This window comes from Argiope bruennichi, chromosome 10 (assembly GCF_947563725.1).
Source record: "Argiope bruennichi chromosome 10, qqArgBrue1.1, whole genome shotgun sequence".
Lineage (NCBI taxonomy): Eukaryota > Metazoa > Arthropoda > Arachnida > Araneae > Araneidae > Argiope > Argiope bruennichi.
In genome coordinates this window covers 108255837-108266629 of record NC_079160.1, presented here as the reverse complement: position 1 = coordinate 108266629, position 10793 = coordinate 108255837, and positions in this window count along the sequence as shown.

Genomic DNA, 10793 nt, shown 5'->3' with positions numbered 1-10793 from the left:
CGTACATAAAATTGAAATCGACTGACTCCTTCGATGTCTTTTTGGTATATTCTCTTAAGAATGATCGATCGTGTATAAATTTTTAAGCATCATGAATAATATATATATATATATATATATATATATATATATATATATATATATATATATATATATATATATATATATATATATATATATATATATATATATATATATATATATATATATATATATATATATATTCAATACATTTTTCAGTATTTCAAGGTAAAAATATCAATACTGAGGAAACTTGAAATTCTTTTTACTTGAATTTGCAATTGTAGTTTCTGATAATTCTAACGAAGCATGGGCAGTGTTTATCATGAGGTTTCATGGTACATTAAACTGAAAATGATTAATGTTATATTAATAAAGTGAAATGAAAATTTCTTTTTTTAAGTTGATTATTTTCCACGCATTATACAAAAAAGAGGTCCTATATTCTTTTTTGTTAAATATATTTTGAAGAAAAATGTTATCGTGTAAATATTTCTCAATCAAAATACATGTTTTTTAGAGATGCATAATCCACGATTTTTTAAATAACAAATAATATTGCTATTGTTATTTTTAAATATGCGTTCCAAATATCTGTTATTTCAATCACATTATTAATTAAAAATTATTACTTAATATTAAATATAAAATTTATTAATTGTAATTAATACTTAATTTACTAATTTAATTAACGTGTCATTGAATTAATTTATCTGTTTCAGCTTACTTCTTAAATTTTATTTTTTTCTCAAAACTATTTATTTAATTTATTTATTAGAGTGAACCATTTTCTGGAAAAGATGAGCTAAAAATATATGTCATTTCTTTAAAATGTTTACTTTAGTCCTATATTCTACCAATAGATGGCGCCAGCAGTAAACAGAGTACATGTAATCAAAGTCAATCATGTCACGAGCAATTAAAAATGATCTATATGGAATAGTGCATCATCAAATACGAATATCGGTCACTCCCGTAAAGTGGATCGGTGACTTCCCACTTTCCAGTGAAGCCTCGCACTTTCCGGTGAATCACGGCTCCAATAAATTTCAGTGATATGCAATTCAATGATACGATACGATAATTCCAATAACCGGTCCGTTCACTTTTCAATCCAATCACAGATTTCTTTCGAGAGCTTCCATTTGACAGATCGTATCGATTGCTACTTTGCAGTGAAGTCACCGTTCCGGCAAATTTCAGTGATATCGTATCGATTGTTACTTTCTATCGTAATCCAAAACCTGTAATCGAAATATCCTTAGTAAGATCGTAACAAGGATTTGAATCACACCCCTCTTTGAAAAGCATTGATCACTTGTATTTGTGACTTTTTGATATTGGTTACGTAATAACCGCTCTGAAAATATTCGTCATCCCTAATGTTTTTATGGATGTGATTTCATAGATCTTTGTAAATGAAACCATTCATTTCTTCTATACAATTAGAAAGAATCATTAGATGAATGGTTTATTCTAAGCATAACTTATTTTATTTTCCTTTCATAGGGAGTTTTTTTTTTTAAATTCTTTAAAAAGTATTTTGAAAAAATATAAACTTTTTTTTCCCGGAAATGTTTGTTTTAAATCTAATTTTTAAGGATGGATGACGTAATATATTTATGCATTGCTCTGAAATACGATTCTTTTAAAATTGAATTTCTCCACTTCGTACATAGTTTACTACTTTTAAGTGTCACAAATTGAGCAAAGATATTGCTTTCCCCTTCTGCAGATTTTCCGTCCATTAGGAATGCTATTAATTCCCAGCCATCCGAAGGCAATGTCAATGTTGATTAAAGTGTCGAATTTTCGCTATGTGAAAAGAATAGATCCTTTTTTTTTTTTTTTTTTTTTTCGATTTCTGAGAAAAATTAAAATTGCCTTGTAATTTCGAAACGCAGCAAATCTGAGTGGTAATTGATAATCGTGTTTCATATAACACTGCATAAAACTAATGTAAAAAAAATATTTAAAACTTTTGCTTTGATAAAGTTCTAATTCTTAATAATTAAATATATATATATATAAGAATATGCATTTTTAAGAATAAGTAGAACTGATTTGATTTCAAAGTATCGAAAAAATAGTATTTTTCGAATATTTTATGCCCATTATTGAATTAAAATCTTAATTATTTACTATGCATTTTTATTATACCACATTTCTTCATGGTATTCACTAAAATGTTGTTTCTATGTTGGTAAATACTATGTTTGCTTCTCGTAATCTACAGAAAAATAAAATTTTTACTGTGTAAAAACTTTTTCTTCATTGATAATCTTATTCTACTACACTATTCTTCAAGTTTACCGTAGGAGGGCTTAGGCTTTGAACTTTTTTCACAATTTTTCTAGGGGTTAAATTTCCTGCTGCATTGCCAATTATATGAATGTATATATTCTTTTTGTGTTGCATAAAAATAAAGAAGACACTAATTTGATTTTACAATAAAATAATAACTAAATAAAAATCTCATACGATGCACAGCTGCATTAAAATTCAAATTATAACAAATGGTATTATATAATGGAATGGCTCCATTAAATTAATAATATGATTGAATAATTTTAAATAATAATATGATTGAAATAACAGATATTTGGAACAAATATTTAAAAATAACAATAGCAAAATTATTTATTATTCAAAAAATCGTGGATTATGCATCTCTAGTATTGATCACTGGTATTTGTGACTTTATGATATTGGTTAATATCATAAAGTCATAATAACCGCTTGTAATATATTCGTCATCCCTAGAAGCGGAAGATAAAAAAATATTCAAATCTTTTTATCCCCCACTTCAAGCTGTAAAGTAATGGTCAGTAACATAAATAATGATTTGTGACTAAATTGACACCTTTAATGATATTTATTGACAATTTACTAAATATGACAATGCCATGTAATATCGGATGTGTCGATTTCCATTACCTGATGCCGTATTTATAAGACAATGAGAACACCATGTTTTCTTTCATAAAAATGTACGAGAGTATATTGAAGGAGTCGAAAGCAAAAATATGTACTGTTGTCAGCGTTGCATTTTGCTGTTAAACTTCGTTTCGTTTAATTTCTTTAATTTCTGATACTTGAATGTATGTAATATGTTGATAAACATTTAATCTTTTTGTTTTTAATCAAAACAGAGTATTTCCAAATTTCACTAATTCGATTTAATGAATATTATTTCTGAAAAATTAGAATTATTTACTAAAACTGATATTTAGAGCCGTTTAAAAGCGCCTTGCAGACAACGCCTACAATTTCAGAAGGTTATGTTATTCTATGGAGGAAAATATCCAGAGCTTTATTCATTCACTCACGGGTTCTTTTTTTCTTCTTTTTTTTTATGCAATCAAGTGCAATTGATAGAAGAAATAAATATACGGCTTCTAACCTGGATTTTTTTTTTCTCATTTTTCAAAAAGAATTTTTAAATATACTTGACACTTAAAATGTCAATTAATTTTATAGATATTAACATCAAATATTCTTTTATGAAGTAGGAAAATTGGTCGAATTGTAATAACTTCAATTTTGGCATTCAAACAATTTTTTTTAAAAAGATTTCTACTCTTGGTAAAATAAAAATAGAATGATCGGAACTTACACTGTTTTTTCCGATGCATATTTGAATTTTTTCGTAAAATTATAAAAGCTATATTTTGGTTATATAATTTTAAAAAATCTTCATTGTTTCTTATGGCCCTTTTATTCTGCTCATTTTGATGAGGAATACTCAATAATCTGTCTCTCTATCCTCTGACTGATTGTGAAAGTTATTAGTCTGGTTTTCACTACATGGTAAAATCTCTCCCATAGCGCGTGAATTTCTTATTACTATTATTCTATAGTACTACCGTTGTGGCCATTTGAACTCTCACAATCCTTATACATTTCTACGAGTGCTACCGAATCGGGACGAAACAAACTTGTTCCACTCAATTTATGTAAATTCTATGTGTATTTGCATATAATTCCTTTTTCCTTTTTCACCTTTTTCAAATATTGAGGCAAGAATTTCGATAATTATTTTATTACAATGAATGAAATTTTCTAAACACAAGATTGAAAAAAATAAAAAATATATCCGAAGCATTTAATGAAAATTTCAAGGAATGTTGTTTTATATTATAGCTAATATGTAAATAAATGATCTTACTTTTGATTTCAATATTACAAATTTATTATTTCGTATAATCAGAGAGCTATTCGTGTAAACAAAGAAGTATCAAAGATTGTCAGGAGATTTCTGATATTATTTAATCTTCTTGTTCAAATTTGGTATAATAATTTCTCAAAATGTTCTGCAGTTCCTGAATTAGGGAATAAGTAATCTATTTCGTTAGAAATCCCGAGTATCCAATTCGTGACTATTCGGCCTAATTTCCTTTTATCGTAATTAATGAAAAAGAAAAGGCGCTGCATTGGCAACATTTCCACGATATTGGAAGCGGACATCTGCTTCAATACTCGTACGTGTCGTGTACTAAATACAAGTTGTGAGAGGAAAAGAGCAGCACTTTTTTCGTTGTTCATTGCTTCGTCAGTGTATAACGGACCTCAATTATTGCCGCTGTTCCTGCTTATAACTGCATAGTACATTTAGTATTCATAAATTGTTCTTGGGTGTGCTTAATGCTTTTTTAAACCTGAAGATTACAGAATTTATGTTAAAATATGAACAGTTTATATCCTTTAATGGAAAATAAATGTGAACAGTTTATTCTCTAATAAACTGCTGAAACATGCGGCGCAGTATATAAATTTACCAGTACAGAGCCTTCTATTTTAACTCGACACGTTACCAGCAACTGGGACAAATCCGTACGGGTCATAAACGTCCAAAAAATCATGCGTAGCTCTTTGTAAACGTCCAATAAATCATGCGTAGCTCTTTGTAAACGTCCAATAAATCATGCGTAGCTCTTTGGGTAGGGAGTGATTAGTATCCTAAAATTGCTAAAAACATATTATCTGTTGTCAAAAGTATTTGGAGGGAAAATATATTGGTACTTTAACTAAATTTTGATGCTTAAACAAAAGGGAAAATTTTATTTCTGTTTCAGTGTGTATATGCTGCCTCTGTACAAACCAGACAGTCTGACTTATGTCTATCAAATTTGGCAGATATATACTTTGGAGGGTAGAAAAGTGATTCTCGGAGCGATTTTCAAAAAATTATCTTTTTAATGATACCAAATTTTTTACCGTATAATTTTTCTTTTTATATTTAATAAATTTTTTTGAAATATTTTAAACGTATTTTGCAACAATATATTTCATTGCTGAAAAGAAACTGAAAACCGATAGTACGAATATTTCACCTTGTCTTTTGTCTTGTTGTTACGAATATTTCATCTTTTTTTTTTTTTCTTAGATAGTCAGACTTTTTTCATAGCAAAATGTCTGCAACATGCATATTGTTTTCACGGGGAAAAAAAATTACTTAAGAATGTCCGAATCAATGGGCACATCCAAGCGTGCCCATAAAGCTATTTTTAATAAATATAATTAAATCCTCAAGAGATTTGAATCTACAATACAGGAGCTGTAATGTCAACAGCCCAAACAGATTATTTTAAAAATTCTAATCAAGGGAAAAGAAGGACAGGATTATTAATTAGGCAAAATTGGGAATTGTCAAGGAGTCCCTCAGCTCTTGATAATTTTTAGCAGTTATAAAAAGTTATTTAGTTTGTACTTTCATTTAATGACAGAGCCCATGCAATCAAATTTATTCAAGTCGAAATCATGTATTCATTAAATTAACTTCGAAACTTTATTCTAGTAATATTAATAATTACAATTCACAAATCCTATGCTATTTGCATTGCTATTGCTATATGCATTATGCTATTTTATAATTCTAAAAAAGTTGGAGCTTTTCAGTTTAAAAAGAAAGGTTCCCTTCTTTTGCAATATTATTTAGAGTGTATTAAAGAAAGTTGTCTTTTGTTTTTTAATAGTTTGCTTAAAGTTAATTTTATATTTTAACTATGCATTTTTTTATACGTGAAAAATTGAAATGGACTTTTTAGAAAGGGAATTGTAATTGCAGTTTTTCAAAATTTACTACTTAAAACTTTTTTATAAAAATTAAATCAAAATCGATAAAAAATTTGGAGGAAAAAAGGGGCTTCGAGATTTGCATTTCTCAAGATCCCTAGAAGGTTTCAAACGGCTTTGAGTTCTTTCGAAATTGGAAATAATTACATTGCTTGAAGTATGGGATGAAAAACATTGTTAATCAGTAAAAATCTGCAATTAAAAGTATAAATGAGTATAGAAATATGATGTTGAAGAGTGTATTAGCAGAACTTCATTCATCACGATAGTTAATGGCTTATTTTACATATAAGAATGATTTTTAAAAAAATTAAATTTGCTGACGAATATATACTACATATATTAATGTAAAAATCATTTTTTTAAATTCTGTTTTATTTTTCAGCAGTAGATTTGGGTTATGGTTTAATAAATAGTGCAACTAGAAGAAAATTAAATTTGAATTCAGCTAACATCTCCTACAAATTTTCGCAGATACAAATGATCAGTTAGCAAAATATTAATATACTTCTGTTTTAGTAAGTTGTTCATTTTATGCTCTGTGTACTTACAATATTTTATATACAAAATGAAAAGTTATATAATGAACAAAAAATTTATCTTTATTAGAGTACAGATTTTTAAAAAAAATGCAACAACACTGAAATTAAATCTACGATGATAAGCAGAAAAGTTTACATTTGTAATGACGCTTCTACTCTGGAAACTGATTTTTTTTTTTTTAAACTGATGTAACGTAGAAACTTAACATCCGTAGTTGGAGGTTTTTCGTACTACTTACGGTATTTTAAGAATTGTTTTTGTAACTTTTCCCTCCTTACAAATCATTCCAATTCCACTAACCTCATTTAATTGTACTTTAAACTCGAGAAACAACTAAAATGCCCATTTTTAAATAACATATATTTTACTGTTCGAACTTATTGAATGAAACAAACGAATCAAGAAGAAATAAAGCAAAAACTATGGAAACCCAAACTCTTTCGCTTAAAGCAAATCGTTATATTTATGTAAAGTAATGCATTTATATCTGAAATCTAGAAGAAATTATTATTGTTTCGAAGTGGATACAGTATTTATATGAGAAGAAATATCATTCGTCATTGATTGGTATCATACATTTAAAAAAATTAATTGAAAAGCAATTAATCTTTCATAAAAAAAACTAAGTGGAAATTATTTACATAGTATTAAAACGCATGAAACTGTATTAATGAACGTATCATTAAGTATTCGATAATGCGTTAAATATCATGTTAACTTTCGTCAAATCTGACACTTTTAGATAACGTTTAAAATGTTGCAACCTCTTCTAGACCTGATCCTTATCATTGATCAGTTAATCAGTAACTGTTTATCAATGGTCTTGTTTACAACCGCCTTGTAAACAAGACCATTGATTAACAGTTTTATGATTGGTAAAAAAAAAGTCTACTGTCAAATAAGTTATAATGAGATAAAAGTCATACAAAACCATTTATCTCAAGTCACGTAGAATGTGAACGCGGGTCAGTGAATCACAGGAAAAGTGGTTGTATGTTTCACTGGGCCGCGTTCACATTCTACGTGACTTGAGATAAATGGAGGGTTTAGTATTCAATAAGAAGTGAGAAAATACGTATTATAACAGTAAGTTTTGGTATAATAACTTTGACTTTTGGTATTGGTTTGAAAAAAAAAGCAGTTCATAGAATTCCGGCTTTTTTGTTATCCGGCCTGTCCTTCTGCCACATTAGACCGGATACTCGAGGGTATACTGTATTTAATAGTTATTTTAATGCTTCATAATGCGAACAAATTTTTATTTATTAATCCAATCCCAATATTTAAAGAGTGGATACAGATAAGGTGCATTTTGTACTGCAGGAACTAGGTAATATATTTATTAAGCTATCGGCAAAATTTCAAGAAAATCATTTGATAAACCTTAAAAATACTATTCAAAAAAATATTTTAGAGTTTTTCAGAAAAATTCATCACGAAAGTTAACAAATCATAAACTACCCTAATGAGTACGTAAAATCATTTAATTTTAGAGTCACGTTCATATCGAAGTGAAATGACTCTTCGATGAACGTTTCTTTTAAGGAAGGAAGGTGAGGGGCAACATTTAATGGTGTTTTCTTGTCAAGCTTAGGATCACCAAAAGAAGAGAATATTATTTCAGGTCATATGAAGGAACATGTGTTGTTGAACCAAAGAAAATGGAAAACCTCAAAGGTGACTAGAATCAGGTCATATGATCCTAAGTTCGGAGACAAAAAGAAAAGGCGGGCTTGTTGCTGAAAGAAGGCTCAGAAAGTACAAGGAGGGCGAATTTAATGATAATAAGATGCTGCACCGAAAATCTGTTTTATTCGGTTTAAAATTGTATTTTATTTTGAGAAAAATCAAATATATTAGCTACTAGTAGATTAAAAAAAAAGGGGGGGGGACTAAATTTTGTATACTGATTTATTGTACAAAATACGAAAAATAAATAATAGGCAATCTGTTGTATGTATTATAAACAAAAGTACAACTTGAATTTTAATTAATTTATTTTTGTGATTGGAAATAAAAGAAAAAAAAAGTGTGCTAATGCAGTGCAGAGTGATGCTTTTTGGCATAGCATTGATTTTTCTTAAAGAAATTTAATTAATAATCAATAAAAATAACAGATTTTTGATTTGATGTAGGTAAGTTGTAACTAAGCCATTACTAATTTTTAGTTTTCCAATTAAAAAAATGCATTTAAGTTTTAGTATCATTTATAAAATGCAGAGCAATAGCAATTGTGAAAAAATAAATAAACCAGCGAGATTGGTCTCCCTAAAACTTTCTCGCATATCTCTAATAAAGATGAATTTGTGTTTTAGATGCGTTTTCCCACAATCGGTTGAAATCAAAATTTGAAAGAGAACAACAATTGCAGTCACAAAAACAAACATCAAATTTAATATTTTTAAGTCATTGCGTTTTTTAGCTTTCGCGTTTACAAGCTTTGGCAGAAGTACAAGTGCAGACCGATTGACATTCAATCCCTTGTTGGATTTTATTTAAATTTTAATAGATGTCTGCAATATAAATGTCAATTCTGTGTATATCTGGCTCTCTTCCTTTTGTAATTATCGTGTTCACTTACATTCGAACAGACGTCCTATGAATAGATTTTGCTAGAAATCTAAAAATTCGGCATAAAGATAAAATTTTTTCCATTAAGTTCAAAATGAATTAAAGTGAGTTATCTTTGTTGTTTATCATTTTCCAACAGCGCGTTTTTCGAACTACAAAAGGTCATAAGCGTGGAGATCCGTTACATTCTCGTGTTCAGATTTTTTTTTCTGTGGATCGTGTTACAATACTTTCTCTATACTTCTTATACCAGAAAATAATAAAAAAAAGTTAGAATGCGTACAAATATTGGGATATTATTTTCTTTTATATATTACAAGAATAGCATAGTACAATATTTCCTATATAGTTTTCATTTTTCATGAATTATTATTCCATAGCATTTTATGTACAGGGAAACAAAAGCTGTTCATTTAATCTTTAAAAAAAATGAAAATCCATGAAAATCGCTAAATTTGTGAGTTTAAAAGCAATTGTATATATTTATCACTGAATTATTTAAATAGGCAAAAAAGCATGAAGAATTCTAAGAACATGGACTTTTCCTTTGTTTCTTAATATAAGCAAACTATATATGCTAAAAAAATCAACATAATTTTTAATGAAAATAATAAAAAAATGCTCAATTTTTTTGATAAATAAAACAAAAATATCCTTCAATTAAAAACGTTGTGAAATGCACAAAATATTGTTTTTTGAGTTATGAAATCTAAATAACGTTTAAATGGAGTACATCTCATTACTGTCGTTAAATATAATTTTAGTATTATGCACGGTGCCAACTTTAATTCTGGCCTGACAACTCATTTATAAACCGTCATTGACTCTTATATTTTTAATTTTAAAAAATGCTTTAAATTATAAATATATTTATATTTTATGCTTGAATACTGCTGAGAAAATTATGAGCGTTCTGTCAGTTATAAACAGAAAACTATTCCTGGAATACTAATATTTTAAACAGGAAAAAAAAAAAAAAAGATTTTATATTTCTTAATACTAAAATGGAACTATTTTATGAATATCCCTATTTCAAGAGAGTTCAGTCTCCACGTCGAAGGTCCACCAGTCAATGCACGGCATTTCTTTGAGACAATCATAGATTGAAATTTGATAAAATAGTGAAATTCATATCTCGTTTAATTTTGGGTTTTAAAAGGGAGGAACTGTCTTTTTTTCCTTGTTTAAAACACTGATTTGTTAAGGAAGTATTATTAAATATGACTAACCGGAGGTCCCAATAAAAATTTAGACTTCATAACTTTTTTAAGTAAAACATTTATTAATCAAAAAACAAAATTAAAAAAAAATCGAACTTGAGTTTTTTGATGAATTTGCATATTTCAAAACTTCCAGAGTTTGAAGAATACATTTTTGGGAATATGTTTTTCAATCTGCGTTTATGTTTGCAATTATGTTTTTATGTTTATCAATATCAATCAGGATATATAATAATGATAAAAAAAAAATTGAGTTAGATTGATTGAACGTGGTATGTGGCCTTAACACTAAATCTGTAAAAATTTGTATGAAATCATTTTATAAAATACATATTTGTCTGAGATTAAGGGGATAAACTTTTC